The sequence below is a fragment of the Schistocerca americana genome, chromosome 10 (genome assembly GCF_021461395.2).
Source record: "Schistocerca americana isolate TAMUIC-IGC-003095 chromosome 10, iqSchAmer2.1, whole genome shotgun sequence".
Lineage (NCBI taxonomy): Eukaryota > Metazoa > Arthropoda > Insecta > Orthoptera > Acrididae > Schistocerca > Schistocerca americana.
Genome location: NC_060128.1, coordinates 173,081,937 through 173,109,879, shown reverse-complemented (window position 1 = coordinate 173,109,879; position 27,943 = coordinate 173,081,937). Strand labels below are relative to the sequence as shown.

At 44.9% G+C, this 27,943-nt stretch overlaps 1 protein-coding gene and 1 non-coding gene across 3 annotated transcripts in view; one reads left to right on the top strand and one right to left on the bottom strand.

Moving 5' to 3' along the window:
- Positions 1-27,943, bottom strand: part of LOC124552621 — a 454,634-nt gene that overhangs the window by 236,262 nt on the left and 190,429 nt on the right. The gene's annotated exons all lie outside the window — the stretch shown is intronic.
- Positions 12,702-12,776, top strand: Trnas-cga. Its single transcript has one exon. It is a non-coding gene; the product is annotated as a tRNA-Ser (tRNA).

Below are 27,943 nucleotides of genomic sequence, written 5' to 3'. Positions count from 1 at the left end.
CACCTTAAGAGATTTTGGGAGATCAGAGGAAACCTAATGTGGTGAGCTGATTGGCAATTTGTTTTTGTAAATAGATGTCCATTGTACTATCACTGAGCTACGTTGCTGCCTAAATAGATAATATGAGGAAGGTCAAATGTACCTTAAGTGAGAAAGAGTGGTTGGGAATGGGCGATAGGAAGGACAAGTGTTAGGGGCTGCTTTGTTGTCTTTGCGTGGGAGGTGGTATGGTGCAGAGGTAGAGGATGTGGATGTGGGGGCAGGTAGGATGTGTTGGTCATGTCGCAGCAACACTTCAGGGCTGGAAACTACGGGGATTTTGGAGTCACGTTTGTCGGACGTACCTCTTGTATGGAGGTGCTCATTGTGAATGGGAAGGGAGGGGAGGGGAATTTGATGAGTGTAAACGATTTGAGTACATGAGGGTAAGTGATAGTCTGGATTGCTTATCCTGTCTCCTAGGAAATGGTGATGAATAGGTAACCGATCATAAACTAATAGCACCTTCTTGAAGTAGATGTTTTCGTGTTTTCCATTTAGCAGTGAGGACATACTTTTGTAATACGATTGCTTATTAACGAACTAGCGTCTCGGCCAAGCATAGGTTTTGTTGCAACTGACAGTAAACCTCGTTTCTTTTTCATGACGGCAGTAGCCGAAACGTTGTAATGAACGCAAAACAAAATTAAGCGATGTAGAAGATTTTATTCGCACTGTGAAATTCATTTGAGACAAATATTCGGATAATTCATTATATCCATTGTTGACGGCCAACTGTGGTGTGATTTAATGTTGGCGGTTTATGTAGACATGACACGTAACCAGTTGCTTTTTAAATTTGGTACGATGGAGGGCGGTTATAATTAAATTTTCGCTATTTGAGCCATAGTAGATGGAAAAGTATTATACTGTGGGGACTCAACTATATAGTAATGATGTTCGGACTGTGTACTGCAGGATTTGCGTTGTTAGTAGTGTTAGTGTCATGACGTCAACAGTCGTACGACTTGGCAACACCGGTTCTTGCCAGGTCCCACACAATGAGGAAAGAAGTCAACAAACCTAACTCGAACACTTAACAGCAAGAACAGCTAATTCATTCCAAAACCGGACGCAACGTAAAATATCCAAAAACCAAAAACAACATGAACACCTAACACCAAAAATAATATCGAGTGAAAATTTAATAAAAGAGGAAAGCATAAAAGTAAAAAAAAATGAAACAAAATAAAAGTAATATTTCTTAATAATTTTTGGTATTTATATACACACATCAAAAAAAGTTTTGCATCACCTCGATTCCGAGTGTTCGGGAACCTGTACAAAAAATCTGGAATAGATATCAGCACAAACATCATTTCCGCCCTTTTTACTGCTCATGAAAATCACACATTGCTTGCTGTAACACCACAGAGTGCGACCTTCAGAGGTGGTGGTCCAGATTTCAGTACCCACCGGTACCTCTAATACCCAGTAGCACGTCCTCTTGGATTGATGCATGCCTGCACTCGTCGTGACATACCATCCACAAGTTCATCAAGGCACTGTTGGTCCAGATTGTCCCACTCATCAACAGCGATTCGACGTGGATCCCTCAGAGTGGTTGGTGAAACACACGTTTTCAAATCGCAGGCATGCTCGATAGGGTTCATGTCTGGAGAATATGCTGGACACTAGTCGAGCGATGTCGTTATCCGCCGGCCGGGGTGGCCGAGCGGTTCTAGGCGCTACAGTCTGGTACCGCGCGACCGCTACGGTCGCAGATTCGAATCCTGCCTCGGGCATGGCTGTATGTGATGTCCGTAGGTTAGTTAGGTTTAAGTGGTTCTAAGTTCTAGGGGACTGATGACCTCAGAAGTTTTGACCCATAGTGCTCAGAGCCATTCGAACCATTTTTTTGTCGTTATCCTGAAGGAAGTCATTTACAAAAGATGTGCACGATGGGGGTGCGAATTTTCGTCCATGAAGACGAATACTTCGCCAATATGATGCCAATATGGTTGCACTATCGGCCGGAGGATGGCATTCGCGTATCGTACAGCCGTTACGGCGCCTTCCATGACCACCAGCGGCGTACGTTGGCCCCACATAATGCCTCCCCAAAACAGCAGGGAACCTCCACCTTGCTGCAGTCGTTGGTCAGTGTGTCTAAGGCGTTCAGCCTGAGTGGGTTGCCTCCAAACACGTCTCCGACGATTGTCTGGTTGAAGGCATATGCAGCACTCATCGGTGAAGAGAACGTGATGCCAATCCTGACCGGTCCATTCGGGACGTTATTGGGCTCATCTGTACCGCGCTGCGTGGTATCGTGGTTGCAGAGAGAGACCTCGCAATGGACGTTGGGAGTGAAGTTGCGCATCATGCAGCCTATTGCGCACAGTTTGAGTCCTAACACAAAGACCTGTGGCTGCACGAATAGCATTATTCAACGTGGTGGGATTGCTGTCAGGGTTGCCCCGAGCCATAATCCGTAGGTAGTGGTCATCCTCTCCAATAGTAGCCCTTTGGAGGCCTGAGCGAGGAATTTCATAGTTTCTGTGTCTCTGTATCTCCTACATGTCTGAACAACATCGCTTTGCATTCGTAGACGCCTGAACACTTCCTTTGTTGAGAGCCCTTTCTGGCGCAGAGTAACAATGGGGACGTGATCGAACAGCAGTATTGACCGCGTAGACATGGTTGAACTACAGGCAACACGAGCCGTGTACCTGCTTCCTGGTGAAGTGACTGCAACAGATCGGCTGTCGGACCCCTTCCGTCTAATAGGCGCTGCTCATACATGGTTGTTTGCATCTTTGAGCAGGTTTAGTGACATTTCTGAACAGTCAAAGGGACTGCGTCTGTGATACGATATCCACAGTCAACCTCTCAACGTCTACCTTCAGAAGTTCTGGGAAGTGGGGTGATGCGAAACTTTTTTGATATATATCATTGGTTTTAAGGACGCGCAAGTCGGCGAAGTGGAGTCCATTTGCAAGACTTGCACTAGGCCATGATGCCACACGGCATTTATTTGTTTATTTCCATTTAGTGTTATCACTTGCATTACAGTTACAGTAGTCGACATGGGTCAGGAGAAGGTGAGCAGGGCTTTGCTCATGAAGCTGTTTTCACCCAAACAACAGCAACAATGCTGGCACTGCTTTTCGCGAGTATCGGTGCATTAAAGGAAACACCAACGTGTAGGCAAGGCTTTTGTGTGGCATTCGTGTCTTTCCTACGAACGAGTGGTGCAGAAGTGTGGACTGTTGCAACGTTATTACCAAATGCGTCCAAACAGAACCCACATGCTGATATTCTTTTCTAGACTGCCGAAGGACAATCACCGGTAGACATCTATCGGAGCATGAAGAATGCATGTGGTGTGGCATATCTGTCGGAAACCACCGTTATGGAAGGGTGCGCCAAGTACCATACTGACTGCGTTTCAGCACAATACGCCCCCATATGGCAAACGTCATGACGCACATGTTACGTCAGCTCAAGTGGGTGACACCCGCTCTATAGTCCTGATCTCTCCCCACGCAGTTATCACGCCTTCTGTCCCTAAAAAACGGCCTCAAATGGCCGACAATTGCTGTTGGACGAGGATATACAGCAGGCAGTAATAGACTCTTTTACGTAACAGGACACGGTGTTTTGCCGAACGGTTATCTTCAACCTGATACGTCGGTGAGCTGATTGTCTCAAAGCTTACAGCGATTTTGCCTGATCGGCATACCGATTCTGGACTGTACGGGCTTCGAACGGAAACTTTGCGCGTCTTGTTGTTGTGTGCCTGTGGATAGGACCATAAAATATGTCTTCGTTTTCTTATGTCTCTGTCGAGGTTCGATAGTATTTCTGTTGTTTTTCGGTAGTGTAGTCTTTATCGATCCTCTTTTCTTTTGGGGCTGAGTATTTTTCTTAGGATTTTACGTCCTTGTTTTAGGATATCTTCCAGATCACGTTTCCTGTGGAGTGTTTCGTTAGCATGCAACACTTCAGGCTTGTTAAGTTTTTTATAGTGCATGATTTTTGTGTGTGTGGAGCCACATTTGTGTTAGACATTTTAGATGTCACCATTATCTCTCTTAAGTTTCTGCATCTGAATTTTCTTCACCATATTGTCTGCCCCTGTAGGTTCAAGGATTTCACCTGTGCAGTCGAAGTATGAAACTATTTAGATTTGCCTATATTTTGGTATCAGTTTTTGAGCAGGATGTTTTGAGCAGATGTGCTTCGCTTTTGGAAACAATATCTGGAAGCCAACACTTTCAGTGCAATCCTTGAGAATTTCTGTCTTTTTAATTGCTGTCGTTTCGTCGTCGTCTGCTAGATTTACCAGATCAGCTGAAAAAGCCTGGCAAGAAATCTGGACGCCATTTTTAGCTCTTTGCAAGTCATACAGATTCCCATTACTTTTGGTTTTTAAATCATTTTTCCCAAAAATAAAAGCAAATTAAAGGGAATAGGAGACAGACTGTCACCTGCCGAACACAGATTTTGATCAGAAATGGCTCTGAACTTTACTTTGGATGTTATTTATGTATTTCCTAGCTGAGTACCCAAAGCTCCCTGGCAACGTGTTTATTCCAATTCTGTTAGCCCATCTTCTCCACTGCTCCACACCCCGAGTCCAATTCCTCCTGTCGTCTTTCTCTTCCTCGGTCCACTTCATCTCCCCTTTCTCTCTGTCCATTTCCCCCACTCCCACTGCCTCTCTCTCTCTCTCTCTCTCTCTCTCTCTCTCTCTCTCTCTCTCTCTCTCTCTCCCTCTCTCTCTCTCTCCCCCTTTTCTTTTGTCCATCTCCTCCACACCATCTCTCCATCTGTCATCTCACGCCTCTCTATCTGTCTGTCCATTTCTTCCTTCCCCCTCCATATTCACATCTTCTCCTCCTCCCTCCATCTTTCTCCATGTTATCACACATACGCCGATAGGATGATGATGGTTGTCAGCTCCAGAGCATTCTTTTCATATAGTAAGTATAAATGTGTGCCACGTTTGGCTGAAGACAATCCAAGAGTTTAGGAGGAGCTTTCTATCTTCAGCTTTACCAGAGGACGCACATTTCAAGTATATTTCACATATTTTTAACATATTTGACATGTATCTATTGCGAATTTTGTGAAATAATTTTTTCACGCAGCTCAATATGAATAATACCACCTCCACTAAACATTGTGTCGCACAAGGATATAGTTTTACAGTCGCATTCAGTGGCACATTTTCATACTGTCTGCAAAATGTATTGCAAATACACTCCTGGAAATTGAAATAAGAACACCGTGAATTCATTGTCCCAGAAAGGGGAAACTTTATTGACACATTCCTGGGGTCAGATACATCACATGATCACACCGACAGAACCACAGGCACATAGACACAGGCAACAGAGCATGCACAATGTCGGCACTAGTACAGTGTATATCCACCTATCGCAGCAATGCAGGCTGCTATTCTCCCATGGAGACGATCGTAGAGATGCTGGATGTAGTCCTGTGGAACGGCTTGCCATGCCATTTCCACCTGGCGCCTCAGTTGGACCAGCGTTCGTGCTGGACGTGCAGACCGCGTGAGACGACGCTTCATCCAGTCCCAAACATGCTCAATGGGGGACAGATCCGGAGATCTTGCTGGCCAGGGTAGTTGACTTACACCTTCTAGAGCACGTTGGGTGGCACGGGATACATGCGGACGTGCATTGTCCTGTTGGAACAGCAAGTTCCCTTGCCGGTCTAAGAATGGTAGAACGATGGGTTCGATGACGGTTTGGATGTACCGTGCACTATTCAGTGTCCCCTGGACGATCACCAGTGGTGTACAGCCAGTGTAGGAGATCGCGCCCCACACCATGATGCCGGGTGTTGGCCCTGTGTGCCTCGGTCGTATGCAGTCCTGATTGTGGCGCTCACCTGCACGGCGCCAAACACGCATACGACCATCATTGGCACCAAGGCAGAAGCGACTCTCATCGCTGAAGACGACACGTCTCCATTCGTCCCTCCATTCACGCCTGTCGCGACACCACTGGAGGCGGGCTGCACGATGTTGGGGCGTGAGCGGAAGACGGCCTAACGGTGTGCGGGACCGTAGCCCAGCTTCATGGAGACGGTTGCGAACGGTCCTCGCCGATACCCCAGGAGCAACAGTGTCCCTAATTTGCTGGGAAGTGGCGGTGCGGTCCCCTACGGCACTGCGTAGGATCCTACGGTCTTGGCGTGCATCCGTGCGTCGCTGCGGTCCGGTCCCAGGTCGACGGGCACGTGCACCTTCCGCCGGCCACTGGCGACAACATCGATGTACTGTGGAGACCTCACGCCCCACGTGTTGAGCAATTCGGCGGTACGTCCACCCGGCCTCCCGCATGCCCACTATACGCCCTCGCTCAAAGTCCGTCAACTGCACGTACGGTCCACGTCCACGCTGTCGCGGCATGCTACCAGTGTTAAAGACTGCGATGGAGCTCCGTATGCCACGGCAAACTGGCTGACACTGACGGCGGCGGTCCACAAATGCTGCGCAGCTAGCGCCATTCGACGGTCAACACCACGGTTCCTGGTGTGTCCGCTGTGCCGTGCGTGTGATCATTGCTTGTACAGCCCTCTCGCAGTGTCCGGAGCAAGTATGGTGGGTCTGACACACCGGTGTCAATGTGTTCTTTTTTCCATTTCCAGGAGTGTATTAGTAACAAATAACTGTTGCAGTGCATGTTATTTCAGAGAAACCATACAATACAGTCGCAGCCCTCAAATAACATCCGTATACTATGGATAAATTGAAGTTAAATCTTGAAATTTTTTTAGAACAATGGGAAGGGTGTTGTCCACTGATCACTGTACTCTGGGTGTCTAAAGCAGTTATTTATTTATTTATTCAACCAGATCTGATTAGGGCCACCACTTTTTACATTTTTTAAGAACATAACAATTTTAGCATGACAACTAGTATTAAAATTATTTGAGTGTTTGATGTGCCTGCGTGAATAAATTATACCATGAACTAATGAAGTGAATGTCGGTAGTTCTTGTACCACTGCAACTGCAGCTACTAATAGTGATGATAATAATAATAACAATTCTGATAATAATAATAACAATTCTGATAATAATAATAACAATTCTGATAATAATAATAATAGTAATAATAATAATAGTAATAGTAACAATAACAGTGCCTCATAAAAGAAGAATTTATATGTCTACAAAACATATGTTTTCTGATATAGTCTCCTTAAATTTCCATCTCCCAGAACTCGCTATATCAGCTAAGAATACTGGGAAATAAGGAATATGAGGTTGGAAAGAGGGGAAAAGATGTGGAACATACATATGTATAGACATACATGCATACGTACATCCATTTTTATAATATGTATGGATTTATTTCTTTATTTGTCTTGAAAAGTACTTGTATGGTCGTCCGAACGCAGACTGCACAGAATAGACGCTTGGTTATTTTGTGAGCAGACTGAATGGAAGGGTCTGTGCTGAAACCCGCGCCTGGAATAAGCGGCAGCAGGCTGTGTGTATTCTGCGCCGCCAGCAACAAGTGTCCGCGTCGATCGAAGCTTGTTGGCCTGTCGTCAGGTGGGGCTACACACACACACACACACACACACACACACACACACACACACACACACACACACACACACACACAGAGAGAGAGAGTGACACAGACACCGGGGATTCCCCCAACCCCACAAGCTAAACCCTCCCTACAAGCAGCGCCAACACACTGCGGACAGAGCGATCAGGAAACGCAGCAACCCCTGTAATGACTAAAAACCCGGCACGGGGGTTAAAGACTTGTGATCACACGGCAGTGGGTTGGGTTGGGTTTGTGGGAAGAGACCAAACTGCGAGGTCATCGGTCTCGCCGGATCAGGCAAGGACGGGGAAGGAAGTCGGCCGTGCGCTTTCAGAGGAACCATCCCGGCATTCGCCTGGAGAGATTTAAGGAAATCACGGAATACCTAAATCAGGATGGCCGGACGCGGGACTGAACCGTCGTCCTCCCGAATGCGAGTCCAGTGTGCTAACCACTGCGCCACCTCGCTCGGTCACACGGGAGTGTCAGTAGCAGATTCGACAGTATTTTTTTGGTAGCGCACACCAGGTTCACTTTGACCCATATTCAGATACAGATGTGCCTATCATTACTGTGTTGCTTGTGTTAGCAAACACAGGGTCGTCAACGAAAGGATTACATAATTATTAGTGCAATACATTTTCTTAAATGCAGAGGAAGTAATGGAAAAAAATTGTAGGTGGTCAAATTTAGCATGGGTTTGGGGATACATTGACACGCCTATACTTCCCCACAATGGTCAACTACCATTCCACTTGTGGTCAATGCTTCAAAAGCTTTGACCACCCAGAAATAAATTCATTGATATAAAGTTTTCTTAAGCCTCACAGAAAAACTCGTATGGCGCATAGATAAAAAAAACAGTGTGATCCATAATCAGCATTATAAATTTAATGAAAAGTTCTAGGATGGAGTACCATACACATAGTTCGAAGTTTATGTCCAGCATATCTTCAATCTCATCCACTTTAAAGCTAAATTTGAAAAATATGTAAAAAGTCTGCCAACCGGTTGCATAGGTTTTCTATATACCTTGACCAGGTTTCGTCAACTCTAAGTGTGACTTCATCAGAAGGTAAGGTAATTACATGAAGAACATATCGTCAAAGATGTACAGTGATTTAAGAGCCGAGTTGCTCAAGTCATACATTAAAATAGAAGACGTAATGTTCTTCAGAAAGTAACTAAAAGTAACACCGGGTTAATGTCTGACTTTTTGAAGAACATCATGTCTTATATTTTAATGTATGACTTGAGCAACTCGGCTCTTAAATCACTGTACACCTTTGATGATATGTTCTTCATGTAATTACCTTACCTTCTGATGAAGTCGCCCTTAGAGGTGACGAAACCTGATCAAGGTACATATAAAATCTATGCAACCTGTTGGCTGATTTTTACATATTTTTCAAATTTGTGTATACGGTTGCTGCAAACGTCAGCCATGTTCAAAGTTTTAAAGCTAAATCCTTGTTTCAAAACATCTGGTGCAGTTAAAACTAAGCTTAACTATTCTTCATTTAGTGAGTCCATATCTAGCACTCGTTGCCACACGAACTCCATTCCTTGTTTCCAGAGATATTGCGTTAGACACGAATCACTACCTGAACCAAAACAGCTCGCGGTTTGAGCAGTCCATGACTGACGTTTGCTTTTCTTGGTCGTGGCCACATTAACGATATGTTTGTATTCCTTAGTGCCACACTGTCATTGGTATCAACATTGTTGAGTAAACTGTGTACCTGTAATACTGGAGCAACGATGACCACAGGTTCCAAATAACCCCAAAACAGAGAAATCATGCACATGACCCGAGAAATCGTAATGTATTGGTAAATATGCACATGTGAACAAAAACCTAATCACTGGTATGTTTTGAGAATTGATCGTATAACTTACACAATGCAGTTGAAAACACTCTGATTGCGCAGTTATGATATCGGTGGATTTTGCAAAACCTCATTTTAACAAATTTTTTCGTACACAATCATAAGTCACAATAGCTTCGCCAATTGGTCGGCAGGAAAATCGGCGCTACATGGTGCCATTTAGCGTATATTGCTGAAACTTTACCACCAAACAGTAGACACTAAACGCACACCGGGGAGCCAGCAGAGAGCTGTAAAATTTTTGGTGTATGGGTGGTCAAAGCCCACAGTGGTCCCAGATTACGCAGTTTACGGTACCGTTATGAATTTCTGATACGGCCACCGAAAGGAAGGAAGTAATGCAAAGAACTTCAAACCAGTCGTCTTTACAAATTGCTGGAACGTTTGATTTTAAATCGACTGTCACCTGTAATTGACCCTTTAGCTATACCTCAGAAATCCGCATTTCGACATGGCAAAAGCTGAACTGAGCAGCTGGTAAATCTCTCCGAAATTACAGAAGACGGGGTTGAAGTTCGTAAGGTGACAAGAGTGGTATATGTCGATTTATCAGCAGTGTGTAACATTGTGAATCACGAGCTACTAGTAGGCAAGGTCTACGACCTGACGAAGGTGTTTTACCATACCTAGGCTCATCCCCAATCGTTTGCAGAGCCGCAAAGCCGGCGGAGACTACAGAAAAAAGGTCTGCCTCAGGAAAGTATGCTGGCTCCAATACTGTTCAATATATACACGAACGACCAACCCACATCATCCAACTGCTGGAGCTTCTTGTATGTCAATGACCTTGCTTTAGACACCGAGTGTACACATTTTGAATCAGTGGACAACGCCCTCCCCATTGTCCTTAAACAACTTTCAAGATTTAACTTCAATTTATCCATATTATATGGATGTTATTTGAGGACTGCGACTGTACTGTACTGTATGATTTTTCTGAAATGGTATTTACTGCAACAGTTACTTGTTACTATTATTTTATTAGTATGACACGTTTCGGCAGCATGCATCATCAGGTACATTTACAGTTACTTAACAAAAATGCATTTAAATGCACTAACAAAAAGACTAATCCTGCTTATCATATAATGCACACACTGTAACTTATTCATCTTCAACAGGCGTCTTCGTCGAAATATGAACCTCGCTGGCACACACAGCAAGGGAAACTAACCTCACTTCAATTACAATGTAAATGCACCCGATGATCGCAGTATGCTGCGAAACGCGTCGAGCTAATAAAATATTAGTAACAAGTGACTGTTGCAGTATATATTATTTCTTAAAAAAACTTTCGAGATACTACAACACAATCTTCTTAAAACAAATAAGACAAAGACACAGGTGTGTACTTTTCATTTGAGAAACCGGGAAGCTAGTCTCAAATTAAAGGTAGTATGGTCAGATGCTGATCACTTTGAAACTCCGAAATACACTCATGTTCAGAAAAAAAAAACAGAAGACCTTGAACAACTTCACATAGGACGTTCATATTCACAGAACATGTACATTTGTATGTTCTGCAGAAACGATCATCATTTGAACCATGTCGATCCGCGGGACCGGCTGGTGTGGCCGAGGGGGTTCTAGGCGTTTCAGTCCGGAACCGCGCGACCACCACGGTCCCAGGTTGCAATCCTGCCTCGGGCATGGATGTGTGTGATGTCCTTAGGTTAGTTAGGTTTAAGTAGTTCTAGGGGACTGATGACCTCCGCTGTTAAGTCCCATAGTGTTCAGAACCATTTGAACCATTTTTTTTTTTATCCGCTGGCTCAAGGTCGACATCGATATCGCGGCGCAGCACCACCTACAGGTAAAACGTGCCTGTGGCTCTCGTTGTTGCTGTAAACAGAAGGTAATGGATCAGTTTGAAAGTGTTCAGGTCATTGGCATTTAATGTGATGCATCCATCCGGGAAACGCTTCTCGTGTGGGACGAAGTGTTTCGGCAGTGCAACGAGTGTGTAGAGAATGGTTCACTGAAGGCTGTAGAACACGACGAGATGGACCAGTTCGCATCACCTATACAACCCCGCTAGAAGATAGTCACCTCACCCATATGGCATTGCAAAAAAAAAAAAAAAAAAAAAAAAAAAAAAAAAAAAAAAAAAAAAAAAGGTTCAAATGGCTCTGAGCACTATGGGAGTTAACATCTATGGTCATCAGTCCCCTAGAACTTAGAACTACTTAAACCTAACTAACCTAAGGACATCACACAACACCCAGCCATCACGAGGCAGAGAAAATCCCTGACCCCGCCGGGAATCGAACCCGGGAACCCGGGCGTGGGAAGCGAGAACGCTACCGCACGACCACGAGATGCGGGCGATGGCATTGCAGGACAGATCTGCGCCCACCCTCGGATCTGGCTCAACAGTGAAACAATGTAACACATCGGAAACTTTGAGGGGTGACAGTCCGTCGCCGTTTATTATGGCATGGGTTACGTGCGCGTCGTCCACTTCTCCGCCTACCTTTGACGAATATGCGGGAACATATTAGACGTTAATGGTGTATGAAACGACGTCACTAGGGACAGGAATGGCATCAGAGTTTTCGGACGAATCCAGATTCTGTTTGTTTGAAAATGCACTTTGGTTCACCGCAGAGTGGGGAGATGTATCACAGTGACTGCACTCGCAGAAGACATACAGGGTCAACTCAAGGCCTTATGGTGTGGGATGCTATTGGGTACAACCACAAATCACAATTGTTGCGTGTCCATGGCACTGTGACCTGTGTGACCTACGTGAACGATCCAGAATGAGATTTTCACTCTGCAGCGGAGTGTGCGCTGATATGAAACTTCCTGGCAGATTATAACTGTGTGCCCGACCAAGACTCTAACTCGGGACCTTTGCCTTTCGCGGGCAAGTGGTCTACCAACTGAGCTACCGAAGTACGACTCACGCCCGGTACTCACAGCTTTACTTCTGCCCCAACCTCGTCTCCTACCTGCCAAACTTTACAGAAGCTCTCCTGCGAACCTTGCAGAACTAGCACTCCTGAAAGAAAGGATATTGCGGAGACATGGCTTAGCCACAGCCTGGGGGATGTTTGCAGAATGAGATTTTCACTCTGCAGCGGAGTGTGCGCTGATATGAAACTTCCTGGCAGATTATAACTGTCTGCCCGACCGAGACTCGAACTCAGGACCTTTGCCTTTCGCGGGCAAGTGCTCTACCAAGGAGACGAGGTTCTGGCAGAAGTAAAGCTGTGAGTACCGGGCGTGAGTCGTGCTTCGGTAGCTCAGTTGGTAGAGCACTTGCCCGCGAAAGGCAAAGGTCCCGAGTTCGAATCTCGGTCGGGCACACAGTTTTAATCTGCCAGGAAGTTTCTTTAAGTGAATGATATCTTGCGACCTATAGCCATATCTTCTCTGCACAACATAGACGCGATTTTTCAGCACGACAATGCACGACCACTTGTTGCTGCACTAACACGTGACTTCTTGGTATCACAGCATGCAGCCTTTTGCCCTGGCCCACCAGAACACCACACGGTTCTCCAATCGAAATTGTATGGTATGTGGTGAAACGACGGGTGCAGTGCTGTGACTCACTGCCAACCACCAACCTTCACAGATCAACTTTGGATGGCTATACCACAGGACGCCATTCGCGCCTAATACGTGTCGATGTCATCAGGCATGGAACAAGTTGTTAGGGCCGTTGGCGGACCTTGAGCCGACTAGACCACAGGACACATGCTGAACTTGTAACAACAACAACGCTGTACTATTATACAAATAATATTTTTTTTTTGATTTTTCGATAAATTAGTGTAATCGATGTTCCGATTTCATTTCTCTTTTTTTTTGTTTCATGCCATTATGTTGAAGAAACTGTAAACAATTTTCAATGTTAATATTAATGTTTATGTCAAATTTCAAGCAATATTGTAATAGAATTGAAGTGTAACAAACGTTGAATCTATTTTAACATGTTTAAAATTGTAATTGTGCGTCTGGTCCATACGTAGGCAATGTGTTAGGATATGTAGAATGCAAAACCTCTGGTGAATACCCTGTCTGTAGGGGAGCGGTAAAAGGTGGATGGCAGGTGAGCGCGGGAAAATGCACACGGGCGCTGCACGGCATAACGGGCTCAGCAGTAGTAGTCGGAATTGGGCATTGGTGTGAGCAACACGTTCTGGATCGAGGAGGCTCTTCGGGAAGACGTAGTTTCATTGAGCCTCGGATATGCCGTTACGACGCCTATACAGCATGGCAAAATTCCATAGGCACTAAATGGAAAAGTATTGCGACGCTATGAAGAAGTAAAGTGCCGATACATCAAGAGCCATTGCTGTGGTTGTATGTGTGCTCTGTGCCTCGCCATCTCGCCGCCCGCCAACCGCCACATCGATACAAACAGGTTGAAACTTTTAGTACTGTATTCGTGTGGACCAGTGTTACTTTTGTTCCATACTGTTCAATAATAACTTAAATTTTACCAGAACAGTCCTATCATTTAATTATCCTCCCAACTAACCTAGACAGGGTCCTTTCCAAATGTTGCGCAATCCGAGTATCCCGAAATGAAGAATTAAAGTTTATGTTAATTTTAATTACCTGCAGACCTAGCTATGTTAGAATGATGTTTAAAGAACTTTTTTTGTTAATGAACTAATAGACGAATAACAAAGGTCTGACAAAGTTGGAAGATAATTTTGATATTGATTTAGTAATGAAGCTTAATTATTTCGAGACAGATATAATGGTATTTAAATGAGTAGGAAATAAGACAAAAAGAGTAGTAAATCATATATTGGAAATCTTGAGGGCATAATGATTTCAGTAGTTAATTGTTTTAATACAGTGATCATAAGAGTCTCAGGGTCCCCCCCCCCTTTTTATTCATTTGAATTCTGAAGTGTTCTAAACTGATTTGACCAGCAAAGTCAAAGCCAAAATAGAAACCAAAATTTATCAGTGTTTTACCTTTTTCAAAATTGACATTGTGTTTGTGTTTCGAAAGTGCTATTTCTAGGGTAACCTATCCCCGATTTTAATCAGATCAATAGACAGTACGAAGTTTTGTAGTAAACATTATAGTCTAATGTTATGTATTTATGGTTTATCCATATTAGTACAGAAAGTGAAATTATCAGTTCAGTAGATTTTCTGGTTCTAAAATTTACCATATTATGCAGTGTTATTACGTGTTGTTTTGTATGAACGTACATCAACTTGTACAGGGAAGAAACTCAGTTAATGCCTAATTACGCTGGCGACCGTATTGTTAGCAAATTGGTAGCATATTCTGTGTTGTTTCTTGTCCATCATGACGTGTAGTTGCATTTCGGACTTACTTGACGTATCATTGTTATTACAGAGTGGGTGTAAGTCTGATTGCCTCCATTCAGGTACACGCGGTCAATTTCTATACAAAAATCCTTTCTCATAAGGTGAAGCCCGTCGACTTACCATAGTACAGGCTTTAATGAGTATCGTGTGCACAAGCGCAGCGTTAAAAACTGAGGTGACCGAAATGCATGTCTTATTTCCTATAATTCAAGACGTACCCGATAGGTGGACATAGCTGTCAATGACACCTGGAGAATAGTAACAGACTGTGTGAGGCGTGAGGCAGATGTCAAGGGAGGATCCAAGCCACAAACGGATAATACTTCAGTCTGAGTAAGCTTTTAAGATCGCGCAGTCTCTCAAGGAATTCCAAACACCAGCCGTGCAATACACTGATCTGATCTGGAGGGCTGTGCGGTTGTGAAATTTGGAGCGTCCAGGAAAAGGACTTAAATAACCTTCTTTTTTTTCAAGAGAAAAGTGTTAAGATATATGGTATGGAACAAGATGAGATTACTGGAGAATGGAGGATTCGGCACAGTTGTGAACTAAATGAAACCTACAACCTACATCTACACTACATTTATACTCCGCAAGCCACCCAACGGTGTGTGGTGGAGGGCACTTTACGTGCCACTGTCATTACCTCCCTTTTCTGTTCCAGTCGCGTATGGTTCGCGGGAAAGCCTCCGTGCGCGCTCGAATCTCTCTAATTTTACATTCGTGATCTCCTCGGGAGGTATAAGTAGGGGGAAGCAATATATTCGATACCTCATCCAGAAACGCACCCTCTCGAAACCTGGACAGCAAGCTACTCCGCGATGCAGAGCGCCTCTCTTGCAGAATCTGCCACTTGAGTTTGCTAAACATCTCTGTAACGCTATCACGCTTACCGAATAACCCCGTGACGAAACGAGCCGCTCTTCTTTGGATCTTCTCTATCTCCTCCGTCAACCCGACCTGGTACGGATCCCACACTGATGAGCAATACTCAAGTATAGGTCGAACGAGTGTTTTGTAAGCCACCTCCTTTGTTGATGGACTGCATTTTCTAAGGCCTTTCCCAATGAATCTCAACCTGGTTCCCGCCTTACCAACAATTTATTTTATATGACCATTCCACTCCAATCGTTCCTCACGCATACTCCCAGATATTTTACAAAAGTAACTGCTACCAGTGTTTGTTCCGCTATCATATAATCATACAATAAAGAACCAAACTAATGAGAAGCAAGTGGCTTGTATGTGCAGGACAAGTTGCTCGGATGGACAAACATCCATGCATTTTACTCCCGGTGGCAGAAGTTCACTAAGAAGACCAAAGAAAAGATGGAGAGATCGTATTCATGAGGACTTGCCTCACATCGTCATAGGTGATTGGCGACAGAAGGCCCAAAACAGAATCCACTGCAAGAGAAATTTAAAACTGCACACTGTCCTCTGGACGTGACCGAATATAGCAATGAGTAGATTATGACAGCATTTTAAAGGTTTGAATTCGGTGAGTAGCCGTATGACAACTATAAACAACCTCCAACTGCGACTTGGTCGACAAAATTACTTAACAGAGATCCACTTCAGTTGTACTAATTACTTATCAAACAATGACAAGTTTCGGGATTTTAAAATCGCTTCTTCAGGTGTATTAAATTATTCTATTCGGTCGATCCGGACAGTGCTAGAGCTTCAGTCACTGCATGTTGGAGGAAACTGCCCGCCACCAGGTAGCCGCAGAGTAGCGGTTGGCGTTCCTATGTGTTCCCGAATACAATAATTTTATACACCTGAAGACGGGGTTTTAAAATCCCGAAACCAATCCTCGTTTGAATAAATAATTAGTACTACTGAGGTGGATCACTCTAAATTAATCATCATACCTGTCACTTGTCTTACGTACCACATCTTGGTCGACAAATCCTGTGAATATGTCTATTTTTCTTGAATCTTCTTGCACGACTAGTCGCAACGTCAGAAACGAATCTGTTGACGTGTGCCGGCCGGAGTGGCCGAGCGGTTCTAGGCGCTACAGTCTGGAACCGCGCGACCGCTACGGTCGCAGGTTCGAATCCTGCCTCGGGCATGGATGTGTAGATGTCCTTAGGTTAGTTAGGTTTAAGTAGTTCTAAGTTATAGGGGACTGATGACCTCAGCAGTTAAGTCAAATGGAAAATAGTTTGTTATTTCAAAATTCCATAATGGTGGAAGTAAAGCTCTGAGGACGGATCGTGAGTCGTGTTTGGACAGCTCAGTGAGTAGAGCACCTGCCCGAGAAAGGGAAAGGTCTCGAGTTCGGGTCTTGGTACGCCACACTGTTTTAATCTGTCACGAATTTTCATATTTCGTAATTAGTCACTATAACTGTTAATACACTCTACGATAACCAAAAAAAGGGCGCACCATGAAGGAATTATACAAATGGCACGGAAATCGACAAATGTTGTCCAATTGTACACACGAAGGAATTATGACAATTTCAGAAAAACTGAGCAAGCTCAAATGGTTCAAATGGCTCTGAGCACTATGGGACTAAACTTCTGAGGTCATCAGTTCCCCTAGAACTTAGAACTACGTAAACCTAACTAACCTAAGGACATCACACACACACCGATGCCCGAGGCAGGATTCGAACCTGCGACCGTTGCGGTCGCGCAGTTCCATACTGAAGCGCCTAGAACCGCTCGGCCAGCAGCGGCCGGCGAACTGAGCAAGTCAACAACGCCTTGGTCCACCTCTGACCCTTATACAAGCAGCTGTTCGGCTTGGTATTAACAGAGTTGTAAGATGTCCTCTTGAGGGATATGGTGGAAGGTTTTGTCCAATTAGCGTGTTATATCGTCGAACTCCCAGGCGCCGGCCGCGGTGGTCTCGCGGTTCTAGGCGCTTCAGTCTGGAACCGCGGGACCGCTACGGTCGCAGGTACGAATCCTGCCTCGGGCATGGATGTGTGTGATGTCCTTAGGTTAGTTAGGTTTAAGTAGTTCTGTTCTAGGGGACTGATGACCACAGATGTTAAGTCCCATAGTGCTCAGAGCCATTTGAACCATTTTTTTGAACTCCCAGGGTGGTTGGCAGACCCTGCCCTAGTGTTCCGAAGGTTCTCAACTGGGGGGAGATCCGACAACCATGCTGACGAAGGCGGGGTTTGGCGAGCGCGAAAGTAAGCAGTAGGAACTCTCGGCGTGTGTGGGCGGGCGTTATCTTGCTGAAATATATGTCCAAGATGGCTTGTTATAAAGGGCATCAAAACGTGGCGTAGAACATTGTCGACATGCCGGTGTGCTGTAAGGGTGTCGCGGATGACAACAGAAGGCGTCCTCCTGTGAAAAGAAATGGCACACCGCGGCACCACTCGTGCTTTTCGGGCCAAATGGAGGGTGTCACTCAGGTCCGTACCCCACCCCTGTCCAGGATGTCTCCAGACACGTCTTCGTTGGTCATTGTAGCTCAGTTCGAAGTGGAACTCATCAATGAAGACAGTTCTGCTGCAGCCAATGAGATTCCAGGCCGAAGACGAGTTTGGAGACGCTGCGGACAGCTGTGGGCTACCAGCCTGGTTGCATCCCACCATACGAGCCGTCAACTGGGACTGGTGGTCTGGGGTGCCGTTTCTTTTTATAGCAGGACCCGTTTGGTTGTCATACGCGGCGCATTGATGATATTCTAAACCCCGTTTTGTTGCGCTTCATGGCAAGCCATGCTGGGCTTGTATTTCAGCAAGATAGTGCCCACCCGCACACGGCGAGAGTTTCTTCTGCCTGCCTTCATGCTTGCCAAACCCTGGCTTGGCCAACTAGGTCACCGGATCTCGATTGAGAACGTTTGGAGCGTTATGGGCTAAGCCAACATATCTTGACTTTCACGATATAAGCCGCTAATTAGACAGAGTTTGGCACCGTACACTATGTGACCAAAAGTATCCGGACACCTGCCTGAAAATGACTTACGAGTTCGTGGCGCCCTCCACCGGTAATGCTGGAATTCAGTATGGTGTTGGCCCACCCTTAGCCTTGATGACAGCTTCGACTCTCGTAGGCATACGTTCTAGGTTTCCTGGGGAATGGCAGGCCATTCTTCACGGAGTGCTGCACTGAGTAGAGGTATCGATGTCGATCGGTCAGGTCTCGCACCAAGTCGCAGTTCCAAAACATCCCTAAGGTGTTCTATAGGATTCAGGTCAGGACTCTGTGCAGGCCAGTCCATTACAGGGAGGTTATTGTCGTGTAACCACTCCGGCACTGACCGTGCGTTATGAACAGGTGCTCGATTGTGTTTAAAAAAGCAATCGCCATCCCTGAATTGCTCTTCGACAGTGGGAAGCAAGGAGGTGCTTAAAACATCAATGTAGGCCTGTGCTGTGATAGTGTCACGCAAAAAAAGGGGTGCAAGCTCCGTCCATGAAAAACACAGCCACACCATAACATCACAGCCTCCGAATTTTGCTGTTGGCACTACACACGCTGGCAGATGACGTTCACCGGGGATTCGCCACACCCACATCCTGCCATCGGATCGCCACATTGTATACTGTGATTCGTTACTCCACACAACGTTTTTCCTCTGTTCAATCGTCCAATGTTTATGCTCCTTACACCAAACGAGGCGTTTGGCATTTACCGGCGAATGTGTGGCTTATGAGCAGCCACTCGACCATTAAATCCAAGTTTTCTTGCCTCCCACATAACTGTCATAGTATTTGCAGTGGATCCTGATGCAGTTTAGAATTCCTATGTGACGGACTGGATAGATGTCAGCCTATTACACATTACGACCCTCTTCAACTATCGGCACTCTGTCAGTCAACAAACGAGATCAGCCTGTACGCTTTTGTGCTGTACGTGCCTCTTCACCTTTCCACTTAAGTATCACATCGGGAACAGAGGACCTAGGGATGTTTAGGAGTGTGGAAATCTCGTGTATAGACTTATGACCCATGTGACACGCAATCTCCTGACCACGTTCGAAGTCCGTAAGTCCCGCGGAGCGCCCCATTCTGCCCTCTCACGATGTCTAATGACTAATGAGGTCGCTTATATGGAGTATCTGGTAGCAGGTGGCAGCATAATGCACCTGACATGTAAAACGTATGTTTTAAGGGTGTCCGGGTACTTCTGATCACATAGTGTATGAAGTTGAAATTTATGCCATAACCGAGGCCTATGGGCCCTTGACGGTACAAAACATTGAAGTATCTGAGTCAATGGAATCAAAAGATACAGGCATTGATGGCCGGCCGCGATGGTCTAGCGGTTCAGGCGCTCAGTCCGGAACCGCGCGACTACTACGGTCGCAGGTTCGAATCCTGCCTCGGGCATGGATGTGTGTGATGTCCTTAGGTTAGTTACGTTTAAGTAGTTCTAAGTTCTAGGGGACTGATGACCACAGATGTTAAGTCCCATAGTGCTCAGAGCCGTTTGAACCATTTTGAACCAGGCATTGATGTCACATATTTTGATACTCGCAGACACGTTCATCGAAACCTGTAGGGTACTTCCCGTTGGCTTAGAGTCATGAAATTTGTCAAAAAGGAAAGTTTCAAAGTAGAAGGAAAGGAAATCATCCGAAAATTATTAATCTGTAATTATATCACACGATGAAATACCTATCTTATCATTTGCTCTCTGACGTCAAACTCGAAATTAAAACGACCAGTAGTTTTGCATTCAGGCTGACTGAGTCGCAATGTTAGAGAAGTAACATCAGGCCAGGGAATGAATTTATTCCTGGTATGACGCGTTTCGCTATTTACGCGTATCAGACATCCAGGAGCGTTTAAAGAATAAATTCCAAAACGGGTCATGTGAACAATGAAGTCATTCCTTGGAATTTCTTAGACTTTCCCGGTGTCATCTCGTGGAATTGGATGTACTGCCGGTGATCTGCTTCTTTCCAGCACAATGCATCCCTTGCCTGCTGTTTAACTTTTGCCACTGCGACCCAGTCAGTCTGAATGGAGACCCGCTGATTATTATAGTAATGGTCGCGTGCCTCCTCCACACTTATATCAATTAAATTAAAATATTTTCGAAAATCTGGGTGTCCTTGGGACAGATATCTTGCCAGTATCATTGCCGATAACATGCCAAAATGGTCTAGATTCTAGATTTCCGGGATGGATGAACTATCTGTATACATAACTAAGTTGATATGGAACCCACAGTGTGCGAGTCCTGGCTAATTCTGTCTCAGCTGTCTCGTTTTCATTTGACTCCCCCTCGTACTACGCAATCACAATTTTTTTTAACCCCACCGAATTGTGGTCTACAGAGGGTGCGCCATGCTAATGACGCGCTTCCAGAGATCAGCAGAGGCACAGGTGAGGGGTGACTGGGCGTGCTGACCGGTTGATTGACAGATTGATTGATCGGACGCGGCACCTGGAACGCGAGCACGACCTCCGTCTAAGCAATATCTGGCGCTTTGGTGAGTGGTCGAAGATTCGAAGGCAAACGCAGTCCGCTGTGCAGAAAAACCTAAGGACGCCATCCGCAATAAGCTGCTTGCAGTTCAGAACTTGTAAGGGGTGTCCCACGAGTATATGCCTAACATACGATGACAAGCAGATAGAAGAAGTGGACAGTGTTAAATTCTTGGGATTACAGCTTGATAATAAATTCAACTGGGAGGAGCACACCACAGAACTGCTGAAGCGTCTTAACAAATCTCTGTTTGCAATTCGAATTTTGTCAGACATAGGGGATATAAAAATGAAAAAGCTGGCATACTATGCTTACTTTCATTCCATAATGTCATATGGGATTATTTTTTGGGGTAATTCATCAAGCCAACCTAAAGTTTTCCGGGCACAAAAACGTGCAGTAAGAGTTATATGTGGTGTGAACTCAAGAACATCCTGCAGAAGCCTGTTTAGGGAACCAGGGATACTAACTACTGCTTCCCAATATATTTATTCCTTAATGAAATTTGTCATTAAAAATATATCACTTTTTCAAACCAACAGCTCAATTCATGGAATCAATACTAGAAATAAGAACAATCTTCACAAGGATTTGATGTCACTCTTGTACAAAAAGGTGTGCATTATTCAGGAACACACATTTTCAATAACTTGCCAGCAGCCATAAAAAGCTTAACAACCAATGAAATGTAGTTTAAGAGAAGCCTAAAGGATTTATTGGTGGCCAACTCCTCCTACTCCATTGATGAATTTCTCAGTAGAACAAACTGATTTGTCAAACTTCTGCACAATTTCAGTGCAGTAATGTGTTCATTGTATATATGTATGTGTGTGTGTGTGTGTGTGTGTAAGTACAATCTAACTTCTGCACCATTTCAGTGCAGTAATGGTGGGTGGTGGGGTTTAAGAGCGCTCAACTACTGTCATTAGCGTCAGTGCAGTAATGTGTTAATTGTAAATAAGTATTATAGTAGTTGTATTACACGTTTATTACCTTATAAATAATTTTTTTTATTCAGTGCATTAGTATTTGTAAAATGATTTTTTCATATAGTGTTCATTAAAAATTGACGATCATTCCACTTGAGACCTGTGGAATGGTACATTAGCTTAATTGTTTGAGTTGTAAATATTTGTCATGTATTGTTTTTCTGACATGTTCCACATCCTGGAGGACCTCCTCACTACGGATTAATTGGAATGGAAGTAAATCTAATCAAAATCTAATCTTATAAATACGGCGTTATGTACGTTGTAAGACTGCCTTGCCTTCCACTATGACAGTCTTTGAAAACGTTTAACTGTTATTTGTGCGCTCCGAGAATTCACTAAGGTATGTAAGTGTGATTAGGCGTACATAAATCGTTTGACATCGGCCGTTAGCAAAATCTGCAGCGAGGTTCAAAATTAAAGACCTCTGAAGTGATGGACAATGACCGACACTGAATGGGAAACTCAGTTGTGGCATGCAAAACATGGTGTGCTTTAATCGTGTAAGTTGGCATTTCCACAGTAATCAGAGGGATAGCAGCTCTGTCTCGAAATTCAGATTTCAGCTAGTGGTGACTTCGTCATGTAAAAACTGGCAAGTGTCAAACATATTAGCGTTTAGTCATAACATGTGCGGTGGTCGTGCCAAGAAAATATTTTCCGCGAACGAGCTGTACGAATCGGACGGTCTTGTGGATACATATACCGATGAGCCAAAACATCATCACCAGCTGGAATGAAATTTTCACTCTGCAGCGGAGTGTGCGCTGTTCTGAAACTTTCCTGGCACAGTATAATTGTGTGCCGGACCGAGACTCGAACTGGGGACCTTTGCCTTTCGCGGGCAAGTGATCTACCATCTGAGCTACCCAATAACGACTCACGCCTTGTCCTCACAGCTTTAATCTGCAGTTTTAATCTGCCAGGAAAGTTTCATAACAGCGCACACTCCGCTGCAGAGTGAAAATTTCATTCTGGAAACATTCCCCAGGCTGTGGCTAATCCATGTCTGCGCAGTATCCTTTCTTTCAGGAGTGCTAGCTCTGCAAGGTTCGCAGAAGAGCTTCTATGAAGTTTGGAAAGTAGGAGACTAGGTATTGGTAGAAGTAAAGCTGTGAGCGAGGGGCTTGAGTCGTGCTTGGGTAGCTTAGTTGGTAGAGCACTTGCCCGCGAAAGGCAAAGGTCCCGAGTTCGAGTCTCGGTCCAGCACACAGTTTTAATCTGCCAGGAAAGTTTCATCATGACCAGTTTTCAAAACACTACAACAGAGACACTGATTGACAAGGATCGTACAAGTGTTTGACAGGGGTTCAGAAGTATGTGGCACCAACGTCTAGCCACAGGCAATTCCCGCAAATTACGGGATGGCGGTTTACTAGCAGGTATGAGTACAGATCAGGCACATTTGCTGGTCAAAAGAGGGATGTGAGTTCACTATAATGCCCCTTAAACCACTGCAGCACGATTCTGATTTTGCTACACGGACAGTTATCCTCCTGGAATATGTCATCCCGTAAAAGAAGACTTCAAGCACGAAGCAATGCATGTGGTCCGCAATAATGTTCACGTTGTTCTCCACTGTCATGATCCCTTCGATTATCACCATACAAGCCCAACTCAGTACACCCATAACATAATTCTGCCCTAACCGGTCTGCACGTGTGGCGCAGTGCATGTTTCGTGCAGCCATTCGCCTGGATGACGGCATATGAGGACCCAGATGACTTGGACAGGATTTGTGATTGGTGTAAAGAATGGCAGCTAACTCTAAATATAGATAAATGTAAATTAATGCAGAGGAATAGGAAAGAGAATGTCGTAATGTTTGAATACTCCATTAGTAGTGTAGCGCTTGACACAGTCACGTCGATTAAATATTTGGGCGTAACATTGCAGAGCGATATGAAGTGGGACAAGCATGTTATGGCAGTTATTGGGAAGGCAGATAGTCGTCTTCGGTTCATTGGTAGAATTTTGGGAAGATGTGGTTCATCTGTAAAGGAGACCGCTTATAAAACACTAATACGACCTATTCTTGAGTACTGTTCGAGCGTTTGGGAATCCCTATTAGGTCGGATTGAGGGAGGACATAGAAGCAGTTCAGAGGCGGGCTGCTAGATTTGATACTGGTAGGTTTGATCATCACGCGAGTGTTACGGAAATGCTTCAGGAACTCGGGTGGGAGTCTCTGGGGGAAAGGAGGCGTTCTTTTCGTGAATCGCTACTGAGGAAATTTAGAGTACCGGCATTTGAAGCTGACTGCGGTACAATTTTACTGCCGCCAACTTATGTTTCGCGGAAAGACCACAAAGATGAGAGAGATTTGGGCTCGTACAGAGGCACATAGGCAGTCATTTTTCCATCGTTCTGTTTGGGGGTGGAACAGGGAGAGAAGCTGCTAGTTGTGGTACCAGGTACCCTCCGCCAAGCACCGTATGGTGGATTGAGGAGTATGTATATAGATGTAGATGTAGACCAGGTGAAACAAGAAATGCGATTCATTTGACAGGAGGCACGTTTGTATCGGTCTATGGCGAAAACTCAGTGTTGTCATGCCCACTGCAGTCGTAACTGACGATGTCGTTGGGTCAACACGGGAACACGTAAGGATAGTGTGATGTGGAACTCCATGTTCAACAATGCTATTTTAGCGGTGTGCTCCGAAACACCTGTCGCCCCTAACCAATACTGTATTCTGACGTCAGACCTGCCACAGAGCTCTGCCTGTCCTTGATTACACAGTGGATAATCCTCCAATATTTACGTTTTATGGTGAGACGTGGTCGTCCAGTACCTACGGCCTGCTAGTTATTCCACCACACTTCGACCACTTTCCATAGTTGATCACGAAAGTAGTACGCCAACGGGCGATCAGCTTCGCCGTTTCAGAGATTCTCGTGTCCAGCCGCAGAGGCATGACAATCTACCCCTTGTTAAAACAGCTTATACTAGTGCATTTCCGCATTTTCGGCCCTGACTTTCGCTATAATGACTGGCCCATACGTCTCTCTTTCGCTTACATTCTTTCCTTACCGCGTCACGTGCCCGCTGCATCACCAGGTAGCAATCAACCTCGCAGTGGGCGATGGTCACAGTGTTCTGGCGCGTGTATGTCTCCGATAAAGTTCCTGCACATGTACCTGAACGGAAATGCGCATCAAAAGATGTTACTTCTCAGGTACATGTGGATATTTCGTTAAGCAATTGGTTTGCCATAGTTTACCAGGTGCAGAAGTATGAAACCGGAATTTCCCTATATATGGTGCTAGCCGTCAGTGCAGGACCAGTGAGACCGCGTCTGCAGCGCCATCTGCTTCCTGGAACGGCTGACGACGAACGTCAACACACAGTAACCCAAGTTCCATACATCTGTATTTGTTTCACACCCGTAAACATGCCGAGTATTGCGCCTACAAACTACGATTTGCGGACAGCATTGGTTTTCTGCTATCATTTGAAGAAAACTGCTGCAGAATCGGATCGAATGCTTGTCGAAGTTTTCGGCGAACATGCTCTTGGGAAAACACAGTGTTTAGAGTGGTTAAAAAACTCAAAAGTGGTGACTTTGACGTGAGAAACGAGGAGCGCGGGAAACCATCGAAAAAGTTCGAAGACAACGAATTGCAGGCGCTATTGGATGAAGACGATACTCAAACTCAACAGGAACTCGCGGAACAATTAAATGTGACGCAGAAAGCCGTTTCTCTTCGATTGAAAGCTATGGGAAAGGTGCAGAAAGTGGGAAAATGGGTTCCGCATGAACTGAATGAAAGACAGCAAGCAAATCTAAAGACCACTTGTGAAATGCTGCTCGCCAGATACAAAAGAAATTCGTTTCTCCATCGAATACTGACAGGTGATGAAAAATGGGTATATTTTGAGAGTCCTAAGCGTCGTAAATCACGGGTGAATCTAGGCAAACCATCGACAACCACTGCAAGACCAAATCGATTAGCAAAGAAGAGAATGAATGCTCTGTATTTGGTGGGATCGGAAGGGTGTCATCTATTATGAGGTGCTAAAACCTCGTGAAACCTTTAACACTGATCGCTACCAACAGAAAATGGTCGATTTAAATCGAGCATTACGTGAAAAACGACCGCGATGTGGAAAAAGGTAACACAAAGTCGTATAGCTCCATGATAACGCCCCATCATACACAGCAAAACGTATCAGGTAAACGATCGAGGCGTTCAGTTGGGAAACACTAGGGCATGCGGCTTATTCTCCAGACTTGGCTCCGTCCGATCATCATCTATTTGCATCACTGGGATACGCTCCCGCTGAACAGCGCTTCAGTTCGTATTTAAATGTACAAACATGGCTCTCTGACTGGTTCGCTTCAAAAGAAGAACTGTTTGTTATTTTTTTAGTGCCATTCGTAGCCTGCAGGAGAGGCATGGATGTGTGTGATGTCCTTAGGTTAGTTAAGTTTAAGTAGTTCTAAGTTCTAGGGGACTGATGACCTCTGATGTTAAGTCCCATAGTGCTCAGAGCTATTATTTTGCATTTACGTGATAGCGCAAAGTCCGCCATGTTAAGCGTCAGACGTGCTACGTAGGATGCCCTCATTGGTTTCTCCTAAAGCATGATCTACAGCAGTAGCCATACGTTGAAAGCCATATCGACGATGATACTTCCTGGCAGATTAAAACTGTGTGCCGGGCCGAGACTCGAACTCGGGACCTTTGCCGCTGCAGAGTGAAAATCTCATTGTGGCATATCGACGCTGTTTCGTTGAGTGGTTCGCACGCTGACACTCGCTGATGGACCAGCATTGAAATCTGCAGCAATTTGCGGAAAGGTCGCACTTGTGTCACGATGATCGATTCTCTTCAGTCGTCGCTGGTCCCGTTCTTCCAGGATCTTTTTCCAGCCGTAGCGATGTTTGAGATTTGATATTTTACCGGATCCCTAATATTCCTGGTACACTCGTGAAATGGTCGCATGTGAAAATCCCCACTTCATCGCTGCGACGGAGATGCTCTATCGCATCGCTCGTGCGCCGACAATACCACGACGTTCAAACTTACTTAAATCTTTATGACCTGTCACTGTAGTAGCAATAACCGATGTAACAACTGCTCCAGACACTTGTTGTCTTATGCAGGCGTTGCCGACCGCAGCGCCGTATGCTGTCTGTTTACATATCGCTGTACATCAATACGCGTGCCTGTATCAGTACGCCGTGCGGTGTGGCCGCGCGGTCTAGGACGACTTGCCACAGTCCGCGCGGCTTTCCCCGTCGGAGGTTCGAGTCCTCCATCGGCCACGAGTGTGCGTGTCGTGTCCTTAGCGTAAGTTAGTTTTAGATTAAGTTGTGTGTATGCCTAGGGACCGATGTCATCAGCAGTTCGGTCCTAGTAACTTACCACAAATTTCCAAATTTGTCTATATCAGTTTCTTTGGCGCTTCAATGTATAAATAAGCAACAAAAGGTAGAAAAGGCCAAATAAAATACACCATTTTGTGCCCTTCAGTGATCCAAAATGAATATACAGAGTGGATCACCCACTTGCACCGCGAATATAGCTGTAATTGAAAGTGCTATTAATGTGCTGTTTTCACAGAATGGATTGGTATTGTTAGAAAATCAATAATATGATAATACTTCGAAATTGCATTTTTATGTAACCGTACAGTTTTTAAATGGAACAATGCCTATTGACATTAATAGACTAAACGTAGGGTAAATTAGAATGTCAGTGATGTTTTTGTTGCTGGAGTCTATTGCGAGTCGTTTACGAAGTACTGTATTTTGAAAAG